The sequence below is a fragment of the Grampus griseus genome (assembly GCF_964374135.1).
Source record: "Grampus griseus genome assembly, chromosome: 17".
In the NCBI taxonomy this organism is placed as follows: Eukaryota; Metazoa; Chordata; class Mammalia; order Artiodactyla; family Delphinidae; genus Grampus; species Grampus griseus.
In genome coordinates, this window is record NC_139011.1 from 81,345,437 (window position 1) to 81,357,537 (window position 12,101).

The following is a 12,101-nucleotide window of genomic DNA, read 5'->3' on the forward strand; positions in this document are numbered from 1 at the left end:
TTTTGATTTGCATTTTTCTAATGATTAATGACGCTGACCATTCTTTCATGTGTTTGTTGGCAATCTGTATATCTTCTTTGGAGAAACGTCTATTTAGGTCTTCTGCCCATTTCTGGAATGGGTTTTTTTTTTTTGATATTGAGCTGCATGAGTTGCTTGTATGTTTTGGAGATTAATCCTTTGTCAGTTGCTTCATTTGCAAATATTTTCTCCCATTCTGAGGGTTGTCTTTTGGTCTTGCTTATGGTTTCCTTTGCTGTGCAAAAGCCTTTAAGTTTCATTAGGTCTCATTTGTTTATTTTTGTTTTTATTTCCATTTCTCTAGGAGGTGGGTCAAAAAGGATCTTGCTGCAATTTACGTCACAGAGGGTTCTGCCTATGTTATCCTCTAAGAGTTTGATGGTGTCTGGCCTCACATTTAGGTCTTTAATCCATTTTGAGTTCATTTTTGTGTATGGTGTTCGGGAGTGTTCTAATTTCATTCTTTTACATGTAGCTGTCCAGTTTTCCCAGCACCACTTACTGAATAGGCTGTCTTTTCTCCACTGTATATTCTTGCTTGCTTTATCAAAGATAAGGTGACCATATGTGTGTGGGTTTATCTCTGGGCTTTCTATCCTATTCCATTGATCTATATTTCTGTTTTTGTGTCAGTACCATACTGTCTTGATTACTGTAGCTTTGTAGTATAGTCTGAAGTCAGGGAGCCTGATTCCTCCAGCTCTGTTTTTCTTTCTCAAGATTGCTTTGGCTATTTGGGGTATTTTGTGTTTCCACACAAATTGTGAATTTTTTTGTTCTAGTTTTGTGAAAAATGCCAGTGGTAGTTTGATAGGGCTTGCATTGAATCTGTAGATTGCTTTGGGTAGTGGAGTCATTTTCACAATGCTGATTCTTCCAATCCAAGAACATGGTATATCTCTCCATCTGTTTGTATCATCTTTAATTTCATTCGCCAGTGTCTTACAATTTTCTGCATACAGGTCTTTTGTCTCCTTAGGTAGGTTTATTCCTAGATATTTTATTCTTTTTGTTGCAATGGTAAGTGGGAGTGTTTTCTTAATTTCACTTTCAGATTTTTCATCATTAGTGTATAGGAATGCAAGAGATTTCTGTGCATTAACTTTGTATCCTGCTACTTTACCAAATTCATTGATTAGCTCTAGTAGTTTTCTGGTAGCATCTTTAGGATTCTCTATGTATAGTATCATGTCATCTGCAAACAGTGACAGCTTTACTTCTTCTTTTCTGATTTGGATTCCTTTTATTTCTTTTTCTTCTCTGATTGCTGTGGCTAAAGCTTCCAAAACTATGTTGAATAACAGTGGTGAGAATGGGCAACCTTGTCTTGTTCCTGATCTTAGTGGAATGCTTTCTGTTTTTCACCACTGAGGACGATGTTGGCTGTGGGTTTGTCATATACAGCCTTTATTATGTTGAGGAAAGTTCCCTCTATGCCTACTTTACGGAGGGCTTTTTATAATAAATCGGTGTTGAATTTTGTCAAAAGTTTTCTCTGCATCTATTGAGATGATCTTATGGTTTTTATCCTTCAATTTGTTAATGTGGTGTATCGTGTTCGATTTGTGTATATTGAAGAATCCTTGCATTCCTGGGATAAACCCCACTTGATCATAGTGTATGATCCTTTTAATGTTCTGTTGGATTCTGTTTGCTAGTATTTTGTTGAGGATTTTTGCATCTATGTTCATCAGTGATATTGGCCTATAGTTTTCTTTCTTTGTGACATCTTTGTCTGGTTTTGGTATCAGAGTGATGGTGGCCTCGTAGAATGAGTTTGGGAGTGTTCCTCCCTCTGCTATATTTTGGAAGAGTTCGAGAAGGACAGGTGTTAACTCTTCTCTAAATGTTTGACAGAATTCGCCTATGAAGCCATCTGGTCCTGGGCTTTTGTTTGTTGGAAGATTTTTAATCACAGTTTCAACAACCTTCTGAGACTGAACCAGCAAGAAATAGAAAATACGAACAAACCAATCACAAGCACTGAAATTGAAACGGTAAATTAGTTCTTGATAGGCACATGGTAGATTAGTTCTCAATAAGAGCATGAGACATTAGTTGATAGGAATATGGTAGGTGAATTCTAAATAGGACCATGGTAAATTAGACACAAGGAGTAATTTTATCAAAGCCCAATCTCAAATATTTTTGGGTTTTTTTTTAAATTATTTTATTTTATTTATTTAGTTTTCGTTGTGTTGGGTCTTCGTTGCTGTGAACAGGCTTTCTCTAGTTGCAGCGAGTGGGGGCTACTCTTCATTGCGGTGCACGAGCTTCTCATTGAGGTGGCTTCTACTGTTGCAGAGCATGGGCTCTAGGCACACTGGCTTCAGTAATTGTGGCACGTGGGCTCAATACCTGTGGCTCGCAGGCTCAGTAGTTGTGGCTCATGGGCTTAGTTGCTTTGCAGCATGTGGGATCTTCCGAGACCAGGGCTCGAACCCTTGTCCCCTGCATTGGCAGGTGGATTCTTAACCACTGCACCACCAGGGAAGTCCCTTTTGTTTTTTATTTAAAAAAAAGAAAGGCACCAACGAAATCTCTAAGGTTCCAAAACTGTAATCCCATGATTTGTCTCCAGTATTAATTATGAGTGGTGAATCATTTCTTACAAATAATATTTAAAACAGAAATGAAAAGCAAATACTACATTTTAAACTACTTTACTGTTTATTTGTGTTAAATCTATAAGTCCTATCTATTCAAGGTTGTAATTATTAACGTCATAACACTAGTTCCTCTTCTCTACCCAGTCCAGGCCCTTCATAGGCAGTCATACTGAGACAAGGTTCACGGATCTAGTTAAGGAAAATTTTCACTCATACTCCTCACAGTGCCCATGAAGATACACTATAAATAATATTGTTATTTAAAGTAAAACAATGCAAGCTCAACTGATATTACTGTCTGTCCTTTACTCATGAAAACATTCCCTATTCTCACGTAAGCTATCGATCATAATAAAAGAATGCCAAGGCTGATATCCCACCAACAACTGGGATTCCACCTACGAATGTACCCTTGAGCAGAGCCACTACTAGGATATGTGAAGGTCCTCAGCATATAATTTTTGTAAGGCATCTGTCTGAATAAATAATTGATTTTACAAAATTCTTGGGCCCATGAGAGCTATAGTCATTTATTCATGAAGTTTTCGAAAATGGGGTAGAAAACAGATAATTAGTGTTTATTGATTGTCTAATCATGCACATAAACATTCTTCACGGTGTAACATAGACATCATATCTGTGGTTTTTACTGTCATACGTGCATAACTAATTTCATAACGCCCACCCAAGAGAAAGGTAACAATACTGCTATTACTCACAACGGTCTTAGGACATTGTATTGAGAAAATATACATCTGCTGTGGTTCCTTGATGCCGTTTAATGTCGGTTATATCACTACTAATGACACTTTTCTTCCATTATAATGCTTGTGAACACTAACTTCCAATGACTCTCTCAAAGGTTGTTAGATTTTGTTTGTTTGTTTGAAGACCTCAAGTCATAACCATTGTAAGAGAATGTATGGATAATCTACTTTGTGGTCACATGAAATTTACTGTTAGGAATTTCATGGCGTAAGAGCAGAACAACACATCTTCCAACTATGCCCTCTCCTGAAATCTTCAGGTCCTGATCACTAGTGAATCATTACTAGGATGTAACCTCTTTCAATGTGGAACACTCCTCTGCTCTCATACATCAGTACCGGAATGGGGAAACAGGCCCTCCTGCCCAGGGAGCAGTGGGGCAGAAGAGTACAGAAATAGAAAAGCTCACTTTAAAATACCTATGGAGATGCAACAGACCCAGAATAGCCAGGACAATCTTGAAAAAGGAAAAGAGTTAAGGAACTCCAACTTCTCAATTTCAAAATCTACTACAAAACTACACTAATCAAGAGAGGATGGAACTGTCATAAGGATGGACATACAGACCAATAGAAAAGGATTTAAGATCCAGAGTAAAACCCACACATATATAGTCAACTGTTTTTTTTTTTTTTTTTGGCAGTACATGGGCCTCTCACTGTTGTGGCCTCTCCCGTTGCGGAGCACAGGCTCCAGACGCACAGGCTCAGCGGCCATGGCTCACGGGCCCAGCCGCTCCGCGGCATGTGGGAACTTCCCGGACCGGGGCACGATCCTGCGTTCCCTGCATTGGCAGGCGGACTCTCAACCACTGTGCCACCAGGGAAGCCCTCAACTGATTTTTGATAGGGATACCATGACCTTTAAATGGAGAAAGAATAGTATTTCAACACATGTTGCTGGGACAATTGCACATGCACATGAAGAAGAACAAATCTGTCCCTACCTAACACCAACTGAACAATTTACTCAAAAAGGATCATACATCAATATTTAAAAGGTAAAACTATAGAAATTCTAAGAAGAAAACATAGGTGCAAATCTTCATGACTATATTACACCATTTTTTATATATGATACAAAAAGCACAAGGAATCAAAAAAAAATAATAAACTGAACTTCCTCAAAATAAAAACCTTTATGCAACCAAGGACAGTATCAAGGAAGTGAAAAGATAACTCACATATGGGAGAAAATATTTCCAATCATGTATCTGATAACACTTACATATACAATATATATAGAACTCATAGCTCAACAGTAAAAAAACCCCAAATAAGCCAAGTGAAAAATGCACAAAGGATCTGAATAGAAATGCCAAAGAATAGTGAAATAGGGAATAAAGAAACTGAATACAGAAATTATTAAAAAGATATACAAATAGCCAATAAGCACATGAAATGATGCTCAAAACCATTAGCCATTAGAGAAGTGCAAATAAAAACCAAAATGAGATACCACTTCACACCCATCTGGGTGGCTATTAAAAGAAATTAAAAAAAAGAAAAAAATTCAGGGACATGGCTGTGTTGGCAAGGATATGGAGAACTGGAGTGTCCATAAATTGCTGGTGGGAATGTAAAATGTGCAGCCACTATGGAAGCAGTCTGACAGTTCCCCCGAAAGTCAAACCAGAGTGACCATGTGATCAAGCAATTCTACTTCTAGGTATATACATAAGAGAACCAAAAACATGATCACAGAAAAACCTGTACTTTAATTATAGACAAGCAGTATTCATAAACAGCCAAAATGTGGAAAAAATCCAAATGTCTATCAACTGATGTGGTATATCAGTGCAATGGAATATTATTCAGCCATAAAAAATAATGAAATACTGACAATGCTACAACATGAGTGAACCTTGAAAACATTGTACTTAGTGAAAAAACCCAGACACAAAAGGTCAAATATTTATGACTCCATTTATACAAAAAGTTTAGAATAGGAAAATCCTTGGAGACTGAATGTAGATTAGAAAGTTCTAGGGGATGTGAGGGGGGTGGAATGGGACTGACTGCTAATCAATGCAGACTTTCTTTCTGAGACAATAAAAATGTTCTGGAATTAAAAAGTGGTGATAAGGGCTTCCCTGGTGGCGCAGTGGTTGAGAGTCTGCCTGCCGATGCAGGGGACACGGGTTCGTGCCCCGGTCCGGGAAGATCCCACATGCCGCGCAGCGGCTGGGCCCGTGAGCCATGGCTGCTGAGCCTGCACGTCCAGGGCCTGTGCTCCGCAGCGGGAGAGGCCACAACAGTGAGAGGCCTGCCTACCGCAAAAAAAAAAAAAAAAAAAACAAACGAAAAAAGTGGTGATAATTGCACAACCTTGTTAATATAACTAAACATCACTGAATTGTACATTTTCAATGGGTAAATTTGGGGCCTTTCAGTTATATCTCATGTTTTTAAGTGTAAAGATAGGTATGATGAAAAAAGAACCAAACACAAATCTTGAGGTTGAAAAGTTCAATAGCTAAAATGAAAAATTCACCAGAATAGCTTAATAGCAAATATAAACTGGAAGAAGAAGAAACTGATGAATAGAGATTATGCAATATGAAGAACAGAGATACAAAATAAAAATGAACGAACTCTCTGAGAAATGTGGGATACCATTAAACGCACCAAAATACATGTAATGGGAAAACGAAGAGAGAAAAGAGGGAGAAGCAGAAAAAAATTCCAAGAAGTGATGGCCATTAATCTCTCAAACTTAACTAAAAACATAAACCTACACATGTAAGAAGCTCAACACTCCAAGTAGGATAAACACAAAGGGATCCACATCCAGACACATCGTAATAAAAATGCTGAAAGAAAAAGAAAAAAAAAATCCTAAAAGCAGCAAAAGGAAAATGACTTGTCATGTACAAGGGAAATTTCATAAGATTAACAGCTGACTTTTGAGAGATGACATATTCAAAGTGTTGAGTTAAAAACAAAAAAAACAAAAAACTGTCAACCAAAATTTTTATCTACAGTATAACTATCAAAAATGTAATTGAGGGGCTTCCCTGGTGGCGCAGTGGTTGACAGTCTGCCTGCCGATGCAGGGGACATGGGTTCAAGCCCTGGTCTGGGAGGATCCCACATGCCGTGAAGCAACTGGGCCAGTGAGCCACAACTGCTGAGCCTGCGCGTCTGGAGCCTGTGCTCCTCAACGGGAGAGGCCACAGTAGTGAGAGGCCCGCGCACCACAATGAAGAGTGGCCCCAGCTTGCCGCAACTGGAGAAAGCCCTCGCACAGAGACGAGGACCCAACAGAGCCATAAATAAATAAATAAATAATTTAAAATGAATATCTGCTAAAAAAAAAATGTAAGCAAAATAAAATATTCCCAGAAAACAAAAACTGATGAACAGTATCAGACTCACCTTATAAAATATACTAACGGAAGGTTTTAAGGCTGAAAGCAAGTGACCTCAGAATCCACACAAATCCACATGAAAAAAACAGTGTCAACGAAAGTAATTACTTATTTTTTTCAAAGTATAATGTGTATTCTTTCTCTTAGCTGATATAAAAACCAACTGCATAAAATAGTACGTATATAATTGTATCGCACCTATAACATATAGAAATGTAATATACCTGTCAATAATACAAAGGAGGCAGGTGGGAACTAAGCTGCAATGACCAAGGAAATGTTACTAGATGGTAATGTGATTCCATGAGAACAAATGAAAAGGACAAAAAACGATAACTAAGAAAGATCACATAACACTCTATAAATATACACTCTCCTTTCTTCTCTCCACTTCTATAAAAGACATAAATTATATGAATAATTATACCAATTTATTAATGGATTTATAACATATACAGATATAATATGTATGACAATAATAGCACAAGAAGAGTAAAAGAGAATAATTACATAGAAGTAATGTTTCCATATCTCATTGGAATAAAATTGGTATAACCTGAGAAAGAGTCAGCTAAATTAAGATGTACATGTTAAGCTTTAGAGCAATCTCTGAGAAGCTAAAAAATACATAGTAAAAAAGTCATGAAAGGAATTAAAAGTTACAGCAATCCCACGTCTGGGTATCTATCCAAAGAAAACAAAAACACTAATTTGAGAAGATATATGCACACATACACCCCCTGCCCCATTCACTGCAGCATTATTTACAATAGTCAAGATACTGAAACTACCTAAGCATCCATCAATGCATGAATACATTAAAAAGATGTGATATGTTTATACACACACACATACACACACATATACAACAGAATACTATTCTTCCATTAAAAAAGAACGAAATGTGGCCATCTGCAACAAGATGCATGGACCTTGAGGGCAGTAAGTTAAGTTAAATAACTTAGAGGAAGACAAATACTATGGATCTAACTTACATGTGGAGTTTAAAAGCATCAACAAGAACAAAAAAAATCCAAGCTGCAGATACAGAGAATACACTGGTGGTTATCAGAGGCAGGGGCTGAAGGAGGGGGAGCAGAGGGAGGGAGAAATGGATAAACAGAGTTCAAAGGTACAAACTTCCAGTAATAAAATAATTAAGTCATGGGGATATAATGTAGAGCATGGTGACTGTAGTTAAAAATACTGTATTGCATACCTGAAAGTTGACTAGATCTTTTAAAAAGTTCTCGTCACAAGGTGATGAAGATGGCCAACAGGCACATGAAAAGATGCTCAACATCACTTAATCATCAGGGAAATGCAAATAAAAACCACAATGAAACATCACCTCACGCCTATCAGAATAGCTGTCATCAATAAGTCTACAAATAACAAATGTTGCCGAGGATGTAGAGAAAAAGGAACCCTTGTACACTGTTCGTAGGAATGTAAATTGGTACAGCCACTGTGGAAAACAGTATGGAGGTTTCAGAAAAACTAAAAATAGAATTACCGTGTGACCAGTAATTCCACTCCTGGGTATATATCCGGAAAAAAACAAAAACACCAATGCAAAAAGATAATGTACCCCAATGTTCATAGCAGCATTATTTACAATTGCCAAGACATGTAAACAACCAAAGTGTCCATCAACAGATGAATGGATAAAGAAGATGTGGTACACACACACACAATGGAATACTACTCAGCTATAAAAAGAATAAGGAGTTAGCTTCTCCCCAAAACTAGGGCACCTGCTGGCCACTGGGTGGGGACTCTGACGCCCAAGGAGATGCGAAGAACCCCAAAGTGAACTGGTAGTACGTACGGGGACTGACAGGGGAGGAGAAGTGGAGGCCACACAGGATCTGCGCCCCTGAGGCCAGGGAGATCAGCAGAAGTAGGTGGGAGGGACTCTCCGGGAAGAGTGGGAGAGGAGCAGAGGGCAATTGCCTGACCCACTCGGGCCGGGGAGCATGCTGAGCTCCCAAGCCAGTAACCCATCCCCCCAAAGCCCCATCCAGGCCACGTGGGTCCTGGGGGCAAAGGAGGGAGGCCGGGAAGATTACGAGACGCAGGCAGGAGGGGCCCTCTGGGAGGAATGGGAGAGGAGCAGAGGGCGATTGCCCTGCCCACTCAGGCACAGGGAGCCTGCTGAGCTCCCAGGCAGATACCCTGCCCTCCAAAGCCCCCTCGAGGCCGCATGGGTCCTTGGGCGCATAGGAGGGAGGTCAGGGAGATCAGGACAGGCAGGCGGGAGGGGCCATCCAGGAGGAGCGGGAGAGGAGCAGAGGGGCATAGGCCCGCCCACTCAGGCCGGGGAGCCTGCTGAGCTCCCAGGCGGGTCCCCTGCCCTCCAAGCCCCCCCCCACCCCACCACTGCACTGGTCCTTGGGGCATAGGAGGGAGATCAGGAGAGGCAGGTGAGAGGGATCCTCCCAGACCAGAGGAGCAGGAGAGGAGAGGAGGGTATCTGCCCCAAGCACTCGAGCCCAGGAAGCAAGCTGGGCTCGCAGGTGAGGTCCCCTGCCCTCTGAGACCAGGGGTGGGGGGCATACCTGGGCCCCTTCTTTTCCTTGAGCCTAAGCCCCACCGCCCACAGCCCCCAGGGTCTTTTCCAGCCCTGTGGGCCCTAAGCATGGGCCCTGCCCACTGCCCAGACCTCACCCTTGCTTAGGCCCCAACCTCCGGAGCGAAGGCCTCCCCCCCGCTTGTTTTGTCTTCTCCCCGCTCCTGTCTTACTATCGTGCTACTGATGTACTTTCCAGCTGTCGATTCGTCTACGTTATTATTTTTATATCCTTTCTAACATAACTGTTAGTTTCCTAGTGTAATTTTATTTTTTTTTGCTGCCCCACATGGCTTGACGGATCTTGGTTCATAAGCCCAGGGCTGGCGTGAGCTCCTGCAGTGGGAGCTCCGAGTCCAAACAACTGGACTAACAGAAAACCTCAGACCCCAGGGAATAGTCACTGAAGTGAGGTCTTATGGAGTTCCTCATCTCAGCACCAAGACCGAGCTCTACCCAATAGCCTACAAAATCCAGTGTTGGAAGCCTCAAGCCAAACAAACAGTACGACAGGAACACAATCCCACTCACAAAAAAAAAAAAAAACAACAAAGAAAAATGAAACGGTAAAAAAATATGTCACAGATGAAGGAGCAAGGTAAAAACCTGCAAGACCAAATAAATGAAGAGGAAAAAGGAAATCTACCTGAAAAAGAATTCAGAGTAATGACAGTAAAGATGATCCAGAATCTCAAAAGTAGAATGGAGGAATGGATTGAGAAAATACAAGAAATGTTTAACAAAGAACTAAAAGAACTAAAGAACAAACAAACAGAGATGAACAACACAATAAGTGAAACGAAAAATACACTAGAAGGAGTCAATAACAGAATAACTGAGGCAGAGGAACGAATAAGTGAGCTGGAAGACAAAATGGTGGAAATAACTGCCAAGGAGCAGAATAAAGAAAAAAGAATGAAAAGAACTGAAGACAATCTCAGAGACCTCAGGGACAACACTAAACACACCAACATTCAAACTATAGGGGTCCCAGAAGAAGAAGAGAAAAAGAAACAGTCTGAGAAAATATTTAAAGAGATTATAGCCAAAAACTTCCCTAGGGGCTTCCCTGGTGGTGCAGTGGTTGAGAGTCCGCCTGCCGATGCAGGGGACACGGGTTCGTGCCCCGGTCCGGGAAGATCCCACATGCCGTGGAGCGGCTGGGCCCATGAGCCATGGCCGCTGAGCCTGCACATCTGGAGCCTGTGCTCCGCAACGGGAGAGGCCACAACAGTGAGAGGCCCGTATACTGAAAAAAAAAAAAAACACAAAAAAAACAAACAAACTTCCCTATTATGGGAAAGGAAATAGTCACCCAAGTCCAGGAAGTAGAGAGAGTCACACAGAGGATAAACTCTTGGAAAAACACACCAAGACACATATTAATCAAACTAACAAAAATTAAATTCAAAGAAAAAAATATTAAAAGCAGCAAAGGAAAACCAAAAAATAACATACAAAGGAATCCCCATGAGGTTATCAGCTGATTTTTCAGCAGAAACTCTGCAGGCGAGAAGGGAGTGGCAGGATATGCCTAAAGTGATGAAAGAGAAAAACCTACAACCAACATTACTCTACCCAGGAAGGATCTCATTCAGATTTGATGGAGAAATCAAAAACTTTTCAGACAAACAAAAGTTAAGAGAATTCAGCACCACCAAACAAGCTTTACAACAAATGCTAAACGAACTTCTCTAGGCAGGAAATACAGGAGAAAGAAAAGACCTACAAAGACAACCCAAAACAATTAAGTAAACGGTAATAGGAACATACATATGGATAATCACCCTGAATGTAAATGGATTAAATGCCCCAACCAAAAGACACAGACTGGCTGAATGGATACAAAAGCAAGACCCATATATATGCTGTCTACAAGGGACCCACTTCAGACCTAGGGACACATACAGACTGAAAGTGAAGGGATGGAAAAAGATATTCCATGCAAATGGAAATCAAAAGAAAGCTGGAGTAGCAATACTTATATCAGATAAAATAGACTTTAAAGATTGTTATCAGAGATAAAAAAAAAAGGACATTACATAATGATCAAAGGATCAATCCAAGAAGAAGGTATAACAATTATAAATGTTTATGAGCCCAACACAGGAGCACCTCAATACATAAGGCAAATGCTAACAGCCATAAAAGGGGAAATCGACAGTAACACAGTAACAGTAGGGGACTTTAACACCCCACTTACACCAATGGACAGACCAAACAGAAAATAAATAAGGAAACATAAGCTTTAAGTGACACATTAAACAATATGGAATTAATTGATATTTATAGGACATTCCACCCAAAAGTGGCAGAATACTCTTTCTTCTCAAGTGCACACGGAACGTTCTCCAGGATAGATCACATCTTGGGTCACAAATCAAGCTTCGGAAAATTTAAGAAAATTGAAATAGCATCAAGCATCTTTTCTGACCACAATGCTATGAGACTAGATATCAATTACAGGAAAAAAAACTGTAAAAAACACAAATACATGGAGCTAATAAACAGTGCACTACTAAATAAGCAAGAGATCACTGAAGAAATCAAAGAAGAATTTTAAAAGAACATAGAAACAAATGACAACGAAAACAGGACGACCCAAAACCAATGGGACACAGCAAAAGCAGTTCTAAGAGAGAAGTTTATAGCAATTCAAGCTCACCTCAAGAAACAAGAAAAATCTCAAATAAACAATCTAACCATACACTTAAAAACTAGAGAAAGAAGAACAAAGAAAACCCAAAGTCAGTAGAAGGAA

The 12,101-nt window shown here is 40.0% G+C and overlaps 1 protein-coding gene across 1 annotated transcript in view; it reads right to left on the bottom strand.

Annotated features, from left to right (window-relative positions):
- The window catches only part of LOC309835286 (DNA repair-scaffolding protein-like), a gene marked incomplete at its 3' end in the record, with an annotated part of 120,000 nt that overhangs the window by 78,482 nt on the left and 29,417 nt on the right, over positions 1 to 12,101 (bottom strand). The window lies entirely within an intron of this gene.